The following is a 10,711-nucleotide window of genomic DNA, read 5'->3' on the forward strand; positions in this document are numbered from 1 at the left end:
TTGAGGCACATTGAGGCAGACAGAAGAGGTAGCAGAGTGATAGGCTCTATGTAAAAACTTCAAATAGATGGTTTAAGTTATACCAATGTAGACTCTCGGACTCCTGTGTCTGTTTGGACTCTGGAGTGCAGAACCTATACCCTGGTGATAGCCGTCTAACACTACAAAGGCTGTCACTATACAGTGGTTTTTAAAAGATGGTATATAATATATGGTTTTGTCTAGACTGTTTTGAAGGGCCATTAATAAAATGCATAGTATTTTAATTTCTTTGCTGGACAGTTCAGCTCCAAGCATCAGTGCTTACTGTATTAGTCTTTGTATAGACAGACAAAGATGACTCATTTTGGGGACTAGTCTAGATTTCGTTCACCTCTCTTGCAGCTGTGTGTGTTTTGGCTACACTGTATTGGCCTTCATCAGAGCTGAATGACCAGAATATGTGGGTCAACTTTTTGCTTGTCCTTGACCGCCGTGGCATGCACTGCTGACCTTTCGGCACTCTCAGTCCCAATGATAGTGGTTTCATTTTTTTCTTTCAGAGTTGGTAGTGATTTTGAAAGGTGCCAGATTTAGAGCCTTAGAGAATGAAGTCATCTGCTTATCCACAAAACAACTCCAGCCTGGATAGCAGCAGAGCAGGCTTCCCCATGCTTCTTTACTCCCTGGAGAGACTGCCTTTTGGAGCGAGAAGATCCTTGGTGGCTCTGCTGAAAATTACAGCATGGGTATCATTTAGTTCTAGCAGTGGTGGCAGATTTTATGATGAGAACAAATGGCCTCTGGAAACTAGACTTAGGCTACCAAGCTCATGTCATAAACATAGCTCATCTTACCTCACACCCATCCATCATCACCCTGGCATTTGCACACTTCTCAGCTAGTGACAACTTTCATTCCCCAATGGTCTGAGCTAGATCTGCTGACTTTGGAGAGAGAGGATCCAGACTCCATTACTTTCTAATCCCCTCAGATTTCAGTTTTCTTAAAGAAATTGCTATTTTGAATTGTCATTAGTACTCAGAAAATATTTTCATAGGTTGGCTGTAGAACTGGTCCTGTTCCCATAGAAGTCATTAGGAGTTTTGCCATTAGTTTGAATGGAAGCAGATGGCATCTACATTTCTATTCTAAACATTTTTATTCATTCACTCTAGATACTACTAAACTCTTTACCCTGTCATCCGAACCCAACGTAGACCTTGTCTAGCCTGTGTGAAAGCAACATTTGCCAGGTGGGCTGCCAAGAAATTACACTGTGCAAATAATTGCCCTGGAGGAGGATAGCTTGGCAGCAGCCGAGTAAGAGCTGGAGAAATGGAAGTAGTCAAGAGGCAAGGTTTCGAAGAGCTCTGCCATAAATGTCTGATGAAAAATATTAGGGAGACATTTAGCAAATGTGACTATGAACGCTGATTCTCTGCCAGCTGGCAGGTTTGGAATTACAGCCATAACAATTAGCTGTGATTACTTCCTGATGTTGCTGAGTACAGTGCAAAGATCACCAGCTGAAGTAGCTGCATTCTGTGATATTTGTGGGTGGGCGGCACAAAGGAAGAGTATCTGATCATGATGTGAACATTAGAGACATGCGTTAGGGATAGACAGGTGTGTGTATGGTATGGCAGAGGGAGGAAGGTTTATTTCAGTTTATCAAGCCTCTCTCCAGAGATCTAGCTGCAGTACATACTTAAAATACAACTATTATAAACAAAATAAAAACTAAAAGCAAAACAACTGAACTTCCCAACCAGGACCATACTGGCTACAATAGTTAACCCATAATAACAACAACTCTAGTCAATTACCATCCACCCTCAGCCAACCAGCCTTTACTCCACTCTGCTGATCAAAAACAGAGAGAAAGGCTGGGCTTTGCAGTATGTCCAAAAGGTTAATAAATCTGGACTCCGATCCAGCATGCATCGCTGTCCTTGGAAAGACTCCCAGCTACATCAGCGGGTGCTGGATCAGGCTCTTAGACTCTTGTGGACGAAGGCTTGAGAAAATTGCAGAGTCAAAGACCCTTCCCAGAGAATGCTTTGAGGCCAGCTCCTCACATTTAAAGTGAACGTGGCTCCATCTGAATTCTCCTACTGCTACCAGCTGCAGTAGTATTGCACAGGGACAGTGGCAGTCTCTAGCTAACTTGGAATGCCTGCTACCAGCTTCTATTCATCATTACCTATGAGGCTAACCCATTAAATTCCCCTCTAGAATTCAGAACACAGGATGAATCCCTGAAGATCTTTGTAACATGAGAAGAGCTGTGCAAATTATTCTGAGCTCCAGCCCCATTAAAACTTAGTTCTGGGATTGAAGTTGAACTTTCGCTTTTACTCACAATGTTCAGTGAACATGGGCTGAGGATATTTGTATTGAGCAGCTTGACAATTCCCCTCCCCGCAGCCAGTCTTCCCCTATTTACTCAGCTTCCCCCCTTCCTCAACAAACCCCAAGTCCTTCCTGAAGACATTGGATCTGGGAAGTGGAGGGAAGGGATAGTTTGGAGGGCCAGCCTTGGAAACCCTTTTTTGACTTTCTTGACCTCAACCCCCAAAGCAAGCTTGATTGGTTTATTTTGAATCCTTGTGACTCAAATCATGCATGGATTCCAAAGTGTAAATGTGAGACATTTCAGTCTAGCATTTGTGATCAACACATGTAACTTGTAAATAATTTGTAATGGTTCATTCAATTAATTATTTTTGTATTCATGTAATAGCCACAATCTGACTGCAATCTCTTCCAGTTTATTTGCAGTTCATCATATCCTCTGTCCTGGCATTGGAAATCTCTAAACCAAGTGGCGTTTGCTTAGTTGTGATTAGTCATGTAAGTCACATGATATTGTTTTTGTTCCTTGACAGAATGAATGTAACTCTTATGACCAGGTTTCTGGTGTGAATTCTCATGAAAAGCCTTTTACTAGATCACATGAATGCTCATGAAAAGCAACCACGGTCAAAGTGAATTTATTGAAACATTTCAACCAATATTTACTGAACCATTGTGATAGTTGCTTAGCAATAATTCTTTCATAAAACCTGCAACACATCAGTTTCTCTGTAATTGTATGATTAAAAAAGGGACCATTGCCTACAGATCTATATCCAAACTATATTAATTGCAGTTCGTACAGTCTATTTGGTACCAAGTTTCATTTGCCTGCTTGACAGACCTATGCATTATCATTACATGTTAAAAGGTGTCTCTGGCTGGTGTTCAATGTTTTAGAAATGTTAAGAAATTGACAAAAGCTGAACACAGGACTGGGGCATGTGGGGGGTGGTAATCTGATAATATGCTATCATTAAATCAAAGTGCTTTCTCCGAGTAACACCACTTCATGCTTAGGATACCAAGAAGATGAGAACATTTTCAAGGGTTGATACTTTGTTGTGCAGTTAGTAGAATAAAGGCTTTTCTAATGCCTGTACCAACTGTGAAATATAACACCTGGAGCTACGTAAGTTCTTTATGATAGTATATGCTTATAAAGGAATTATTGTTCCTTGTGTTGTTGATTGCAGCTGCATGGTAATATGGGTTTAGTTAGTACCCAATGTTCTGTGGAAGTGTTCTATCTCCTCTATAAAAGATAGAAATCAGCAGGTTAACAATTGTAATTGCAGTTCATAGTTTCATAGGTTAAAACCTAGTTGCACAAACCTAAGTTAAAAAAAATTAGTTAGCAGAATTCAGTTCATCACATAGTTATCAGTTACACTGAAGTAAGAAATGGTTGTACCTGGGGGGTCAGATTGTTCCCCGGTATGGTAACACCCAGAAAGGGTGAAGATAACTCTGCATGGGTCCCTCAGCAAAGTTTCCAGATCATGGGCTTTGCTCTACCCATGGAAGAACACAAAGGTCTGGCCTATAAATCTTGTGGCTATATGTGGAAGCACACGACTCAGTATCACAGGGACTTAGTATCATGCAAGAGCTCTTGACCTCCTGTGGCTTTCCCTGGGCCACCTCTGGGCACAGCAGCCCCTAGAACTTTCAAGAATCTGAAAGAAGGTGCTGAAAAGTAGAGAGGTGCTCATCTTTGGGTGCCCCGTTCACCCATCCCCCAGCCCACTCCTCTACATAGATCCCTGGAACTGCTGAGAGCTTTCTCTAGGGCCCAGGAGAAAGGGGAAAAGCTGATCGAGTGGAGGAGGAGGCCTTTTTTGTTCATCCCAGGGGCACAATCAGGTCCTGTGAGCATAATTTGACCCAGTATCTATAAGAACAGTCGTGCTAGGAAAGGGTTACCCACTCGAATGGCCACATTTGCCATTCAAAGAAGAAGAAGACAAGAAACAAAAAGGATCTATTTGGTACTGCTTAAAAAAAGGAGAGCGAGATGAAGAGGATTGTCAGTCAGATGTATTCAATGTACCATGAACAACAAAGCAAACTGAACAGTTAGAACTGGGAGTAATTCTTGGTTAGTGTCACAGTCCAACAATAAAGGCCACATTTTTTCCATGCTGCTTAAGTCCATCCTGACTTCTACAAGTGACTCTCTCTAGACCTGTCCTCCTTTGCATTTTCCCAGCACCAGTGTCTACCTTCAAGCAGACATCACCTTCTGAATAACCATCTTTTGTATAGGCTGCAGTACCTTGGTGCACAATCTACCTTGTAGATGAATTGGGAAGTCCCGGGGATTGAGGGATTGCTATCAACATAGACTAGGTGAAGGCAGAATGATTTGATTAGTCATTTACCAAAAGGAAGATAGCTAGGGAATCGGGAGGTGGGCATTAGGATCCTGGCTCTGCACAGACTTCTTGTGAGCATAGCTAAATTGCTTAGATCAAACTTTTGTGCTTAAAGTTAGACACACATTCATATTTAGGCACCCCCCAAAAAAGTGGCTTGATTTTGTAGGGTTGCGCATGCACTACTCCCATTGTCTTTAATGGAGCTACTGTGAGAAAGCAAGGCTTAGTCCCGTGGATCCAGCATTGGATATTAGGTCTGTACAAAAACAAAAAGAGAATAAAGCTTGCCTGCTCTGTGTTTTCAGGGTAACACCTCAGGTTCCCTGCCATCTGGCAGTACTCTCTCGAGCTTGGTTTGATCACTACTGTAAAAGCTGACCAGGGTACAGAAGAACTTAATAATGAATAGAAGACCTTCATTAAATAAAGCTATACATTTTATGACCAGCCAGTAGTGTACATAGCAGACTGTATAAGGAAAAAAATATATTTGTCTAAGCCCTGTCTTTTCAGGCTTGGAATTTCCATCTCTTTTCATTGGTCAGCAAAACAAGCTAAACAGAAACAGAAGCCTGTGGCATCGTTGTACAGCTGTCGGTTTGGTTTGGAACACCCAACATTGACATGTGTAATCCAATCTTGGGAGTGAACTCCTCTGCAGTGCAAACAGAGCCCATTCTGCATTTTAATATTTCATGTAATGTTTAGACCACAGTCATTTTGGCAGTGCTTAGATTACAGAGGTCAGATTTAATACAATTAGTCAATATAAAATGATTACTAAACTATATAAACAGCTTTAAAAACTCCCTATACACTAACCCTAAAAATATCCTTTCACTAACCTTTTGGGGAGACAGCATGGCCCACTTGGTGGAGTACTGACCTGATAATCGCTTTCCAGTTCTGTCACTGGAAAGTACTTTGGCTAGAGCTCCACAACAGCTTAGTTGTAGCAATGGAGGACATCCACCTTAGAATCTACGGTTCACATTGACCCTTCAAGTTAAATGGATTGAGTCTTCCAGGGAGAGGGGCAATCAAAGGACACTGCCTCCTCCATGGCACTATTGTCCCCCTTCCAGATTGGGCTTCATGCTGTTGGAGAGGGTGAGCTAGGAGTCTGGGCCAAGGAATGGTTGCTCTTTAAGGCATCATTTTCTTCCCAACTCCATGGTCCTTTAGAGTGGAAGTAAATGCCTATTTATCGTCATTAATTTACCCAACTTTCCCCTCCATGATGGAGAGTCCCTGGCAAAAGGACTCCTGCCACAGTGAAAGCACATGACTTCTACACTGATGGTGCTTTGCCTTCCAGAGTCCCACATTCTACATGGGAGAAGAAGGGGAGGGACAGGAGCAAACTTCCTGCTACTTACTTGGGAGCAAACCACAGCCACATGTGGACAGTGCAGTGAACATGTTTGGTTTCCACACATTGGAGAGAAGATTGATTGGAATATTTGTCTGTGGTGATTTATCTAATCTGAAAGCGCTTCAGTCCTCTCCTCACCATCCCACCTCCCTGCCGCACTCCAACAGAAAAATGAGTCCCTTGTGGAATTTCCTGTCCATTGTGCAAAAAGTTTCGCCACTGACTTATATAAGGAGCAAGATCAGCCCTTGGGTAATAAATAAAAAAATATTTAAAACTATTAATTATAGCTGGATACAATTAAAGCCTGATTTGCTACAATCACTTTAGAGGCCTACACAGAGTTTCTCAGACCTGGAGACCTGAAGATATCAGGGATTACACTGCCTGATGTAAGACAGCAAAATGGGACAAAGGAGTAATTTACCATACACCGCAAAACTTTGGTGTGTGTACTTGACATTTTCTATTTAATTAGAAGAGCATTTTTTAACTCAGAGTGGGGAGTTCAGACTCAGAGGCATACAAGCAACTTTGTCCACCTAATTTACCTCTCCACCAATGGGAGCTGTCATTTTTAGCGTCATTCAGTGCAGCCCCCAAATCATGTCCCCATTTCCCACAGCTCTCAGAGAAGCTACTCGGGGTTGTAACAGCATGCACCACTGACCTGGTCATGCTCTGAAGGTATTCCTGGAAGCAGTACCTCTGGAGGCCTAACAGAAAGATGTCTGTGCCCCACCTCTTCATAGGGTAAGCCAAGAATTTAGTGATGCAAAGTTGCACTGAGGCTAGAATATATTTCCAGACCTTACCCATCTCTACAACTGGTGCATCTGAAACACTGACCCCACTGTGTACAGTACTTTGTTTCAGTGACTAATCATTTCTCTGACAGCTTCTATTCTGCAAGCCCAAGAAATTGCGTGTAGTCAGAGAGAGGAAAGAAAGTCATTTGCATACCGATCATACACTTTGTAATTGCCTGCTGTTCATCCTAATGAGATTTTGCCAGACTCATTAGAATAATTCCATGCCTCTTAATACCCAGTGGGATTGCTTTATTATTTGATAAAGCCCAACAGTTGGCATGTAGCACTGCGTCGTTTTGTTCAGCTCCTTCCAATCTCTGAAAGCTGCCAAACAAAGGCTGTGAACAACCACATTTGTCTCCCTCTTTCTCTCGGGATGTCTAATACTGACAGTGACTTGCAGTTGTCACAGTCAAAAAGATCTCTTGATCAGCCACACTTTCACTAGTTTCTTAAAGCTGCAGGTATTTGTTCACTCAGGGATGCCTGGTCTGTGTGTGGCTGAAAGTGAGAAACTCCTGGCCCCAGCATGTACCTACTCACTGTCAAAGGTCTATGGGCTGCCACCTCCCATGAAGGGTAAAGAGCAGAAGCATTTCCATACAATACAGTATTTCTACTGGTAATATTCATTTATGCCTTCCTGCCTTATGTTTTGTTCCCCCTTTCATCAAATCATGCCTGAAATCAGGCCCAATTTTGTAATGAATTTTGCATCCGCAGATACTGTTTCCCACACGGAGCTCCTTGCAGGATCAAGACCTGAGATGATATGCCGTTCAAGCAAGCACTGTGTGTACTGTACCAGTTTAAAAAAAAAATCACAAGTTCAAATGTATTTATGTTTTTCTTGCCCATCTTGCTGACTGAAAGAGCCACACAGAGAACAGGGAAGTTTACTTTCTATCTGACCATATAGAGAAAAACATTGAAAATGACTAAAAACTGGTCCATGTTTTTTGAAATTTCAATGAAAAGGGATGACAAATTTTGGACAAAATGTTACACAATGTTCTTCGCAGTTTTTCAGCCTCATTTATTGTCTATGTGCAGAGTGCTGTCAATTGCACTAAGTAAACAAATTTGTAAAAAATATAGAAATATGTTTCTCTGGTCTTTTAGCTATAATAATTGTATGTATTACAAAGGTAATACAAGACTATAATAGACTTAGGTGTTAACGGTAGCAACATGAGGTAAAAGACCCAACAAGAAGCATGATTTTAAAATTGACAGGATCTCTTTAAAGCAAATCCAGCCTGGATGATATTTGCTTTGGGACTCTGCTGTTACAAACAGACCTTGCAAGTGGTCAGAGTAAACACCCACTTTAATCTCAAATCAATCTCCCATTCCTCCTACTTCCTGTCCCTTCCCTTCCAAAACAACAATATTATAGACAATTTAAATCACACACATACACACACACACGACAATGGCAAAGGCAATAACCCCAGCATAGTAATTATTCTCACATCACACTAGCATTTACAAAAACAAAGAAAGAACAATGAACACTCCTAGCCTGACACTGATCACTTAATTTTCTCATGCTATGTTAAACTGGATAATGCTACCATGGGAATCACTAGCAACAATTAAGCATTTATATGAGGAAGTTGGCGTCAGTGCTTCAGCATTACCATTAGCATCAGGGTAATTCACTGTTCATGCTGATGGTGATAACTAAGTGCAACAGAAATGGTGCAACTGAAGACAGATTAAACACAGGTGCGTGTTGACCATTGTAGATAGTTTCTCAGCTGATCTTATTCCTCCCTGAGATCTGGTTGCAGGAGACATGCAGCTTATTGAGGGCTCATGGAAAGCCAATTTGTTGGTCAATGGTAGGAATTATGGAGGAGTAGAGGAGATGTACCGCTTGGTGTTAATATAACAAAAAATAACTTTTTATTTCCCTGCTTTTGTGTCAGGTGTGCAGCAACCTTAACAATGTCACAAAAAGCTCTTTTTTGCCTGCATAACATCCGATGCACAGGAAACATTGGTTTTGTATCATATATGTGTTCATCACTACATGAGTCCACATCTGGCTTCAGTAAATTCACATTGTTCCCTGCTGTAATGTCTCTTTTTAGCAGTCATGGGCAAATCATTATCAAAACATTGTCCAAATTAACTGAGAATCTGTGTTCCCTCCCTGAACCTTACATCAGGGATTGTTTTGTTTCAGATAGAACAAGAAACTCCACCTCCAACTTTTGCTCACCTACTCAGGCAAACTCAACACGAGCCTTTAGAGAGGCTCTGAAATGTCTGGCTAAGGTTTACTTTTTACTTCCATTTCCTGACTGGGACCTGAAGGAACAAAGTCAGTGGTATTTCTGGCCACCCTCAGACTGATATGTGAAAAGGGGGCCTACTGGATGCTCACTGGAGACAGAGAGAGAAAGAAAGAGACTAGTGGCCACTTAGGAAAAATACCAGAATGGCAGTGAATCAACTTAGTCAGAAATGTCAGGAGCAGATGGCAGGTCAGCAGGCCTCCCCTACCTAAAGATGCCCTCTTGAAAAGGGAATCTGATAGGAACGGATGATCTAGTAGAGGTGAGAGGGAGGTGCAAGTTGGAAAGGTCATTGACATTCAGGCACCAAAATTCCATTCTCTTCCCATCACCCCTATAGATATCCATAGTTCTCTGGTGGCCTAGGACTAGATAAGAAAATTTAAGTGTTAATAGCAGAAAACATGGGCAGATATGAACAAGCTCCTGCACAGGGAATTCTTTCTTTCTGCCTGTGGAAAAAGCAAAATGATCCACCTCTGTCCAACCATGGCATCTGCTAAATAATGCCCCACTGAACTATTCAGGCTGTGAATGGTCTTGTTGGCCCAGAATGCTTCCACTCAACTCCATAAACCAGCACCTCTCACAGTGAAACGCTATCGTCAACCTGCTTCTCAGAGAAAATCACTTGCATCCAAAATGGTGTCTCAGGACACTAGGATCCATACAGTGATCCTAGGCCCAGTATCTCAAATACCTTCTCATTCTGAATTCAGCCCCTTCACACAAGAGGTCCTAGAAGCACTGCAGGAAAGCCAAGCCACCCCCTGCAGCTCTAAACCATTCCTTTCATGACTAGAGAAAGAGTCAAAAGTATCCGAGTTGCATACAAATGAGATTTTTGACACCTTATTTAAGAAATCTATGCTCTATGTCAAGCATGTCGTTATTTAGGAACCATCACCTGATTCAAGCAACCTCCCCAAATATGGCCCAGTATCTAAATTTCCCAATCCTAAGCAAGCTAAGTGAACTTTCACAAGGGTTACCTCCATCTAGATACTGCCATCCTGTACTCTTTCCAGTTAGGCATCCAATCGGGGCATGGAATGGAATTGGCACTGGCACTGACACCAATGGATAGTATCTTCTTGGCTGTAGGCCATATTCATATGGCTGGATGTCTCCATGACATTTTGTTAGACCAGATGTGAAATCATGTTATTCCACCTTAGAGACAGTTCTATGTGTTAGTGGACTTGTGCTGAGATGGTTTCACTTACAGACAGCTAAATAGGGGCCCTAACCAATATTCCAAATTTTTTTGCATCCAAACTTTGAATCATCTCATAGTCCTTGTATTCCTCTTGTTTTCACTGAGACTATCACTCTAGCTCTGATCAGCAGCATCAGATGCAAATGGTTCTTGGAGAGAAAAATGGTGCATTACACTCATACCAGCACACAGGATACTGAAGAAAGTCCACTCATGAGATGTATCCAATGTTACCTAATTATCATTCTCCGAGATGTTGTGGAATTATTTAGTCTCAATTA

At 41.8% G+C, this 10,711-nt stretch overlaps 1 long non-coding RNA gene across 3 annotated transcripts in view; it reads left to right on the forward strand.

The window, feature by feature from the left end:
- LOC123352062 overlaps positions 1 to 7,879 on the forward strand; it is a 31,082-nt gene extending 23,203 nt beyond the window's left edge. Inside the window, exon 4 of one of the 3 annotated variants that reach the window (XR_006574102.1) lies at positions 7,629 to 7,879. This is a non-coding gene — a long non-coding RNA (uncharacterized LOC123352062). Of the gene's footprint in view, positions 1 to 1,157; positions 2,553 to 2,752; positions 3,339 to 7,628 lie in introns of those variants that run through there. The other 2 variants (XR_006574099.1, XR_006574094.1) reach the window with 2 other exon arrangements.
- The last annotated feature ends 2,832 nt before the right edge of the window (positions 7,880 to 10,711 follow it).

This window comes from Mauremys mutica, chromosome 1 (genome assembly GCF_020497125.1).
Source record: "Mauremys mutica isolate MM-2020 ecotype Southern chromosome 1, ASM2049712v1, whole genome shotgun sequence".
Taxonomy (NCBI): Eukaryota; Metazoa; Chordata; order Testudines; family Geoemydidae; genus Mauremys; species Mauremys mutica.